Below are 1,058 nucleotides of genomic sequence, written 5' to 3'. Positions count from 1 at the left end.
GATTCAGCCACCAAATTGGGCCAAATCTCCTCGAAATCAAATTAGTGACTGAAGCTTTGTACAGCTCTACTCCCCATCCCCTGCCATCAGGGAGCTCCCAGTCAACTCTCTGCAATCAGGGAACTGAGGCTGGGAGATCCTTCTCTCCCACTGTTAGCTCTATAGTCATGGGAGAGAATAATATCCCAGCCATAGCCCTGTGACTGCAAAACTTGGGCTGGGAGATAAGGATCTCACAGTGCTGGCCTTGTGGTCATGGAACTGGTGCTGGGGAATAAGGATTTCCCAGCCCAAGTCCCATGACCTTGGTATTAGGCTGGGAGATAAGGATGTCCTATCCCCCTGCTCCTTGATTGCAATCTTGGAGTGGGGGACTTGGAGCTCCCTGCTGCTGGGGCAGGGGGACAGAGTCCATGCCCAGGCTCTGATGGTGCAACAGGCCGCTCCTGGCAACAGGCCACTCCCTGGGGCATGAAGCAATTTCCATATGCCTGCTAGTTTACTAACTGGGAGCAGATTTATTCCCAGTTAGGTGTCCACCTGAGTGCTACTGTGCAGTGACTAATCACAAGTAAATTTCCTACTTGCATTTGTAGGTAGCATATTTACTCATGATTAGAACATAGATGCACATGCTTACTGTGCAGTAAACTGTTTTACTGCACAGTAAAACATCTTATGTAGATGCACCCAAATAAGACAATCATGGAAGACAATCATCCTCTACTGTGAGGGATTGCCAAAGAAGATTTTGCTTATTGTCCACCATTACCTCAAGGCCTTTTCTGTACAGCTACTGCCCAGCCAGCATGCAAAACTCCTCCACTCATGGCCAGCTGCAAAGCCCCACTCCCAGCCAGAGTGCCCAGCTGGGGAGTCCCCAAGCTGGCTGGGGGCTGAGGGCGCAGGGAGGTTTACACCTGGGTGGGAGTGGCAGGGGTTTCAAGCCAGCTGAGCCCTCCAGCTGGGAGCAGGGAGGTTGCAAACCCCCTCCCAGCTGGAGTGCCTGGCTGGTTGCAAACCTCCCCACTTCTTCAGCCCCTAGCCAGCTTCCCCCC

The 1,058-nt window shown here is 52.5% G+C and overlaps 1 long non-coding RNA gene across 1 annotated transcript in view; it reads left to right on the top strand.

Annotated features, from left to right (window-relative positions):
• The first annotated feature begins 516 nt into the window (after nucleotides 1-516).
• The window catches only part of LOC109312191, a 16,832-nt gene continuing 16,290 nt past the window's right edge, over nucleotides 517-1,058 (top strand). The window contains exon 1 of the long non-coding RNA XR_002101725.1: nucleotides 517-527. This is a non-coding gene — a long non-coding RNA (uncharacterized LOC109312191). The remainder of the gene's footprint in view (nucleotides 528-1,058) is intronic.

This window comes from Crocodylus porosus, unplaced genomic scaffold (genome assembly GCF_001723895.1).
Source record: "Crocodylus porosus isolate Cpor-Errol unplaced genomic scaffold, CroPor_comp1, whole genome shotgun sequence".
Lineage (NCBI taxonomy): Eukaryota > Metazoa > Chordata > Crocodylia > Crocodylidae > Crocodylus > Crocodylus porosus.
This window is presented reverse-complemented; position numbering and strand designations above follow the sequence as displayed.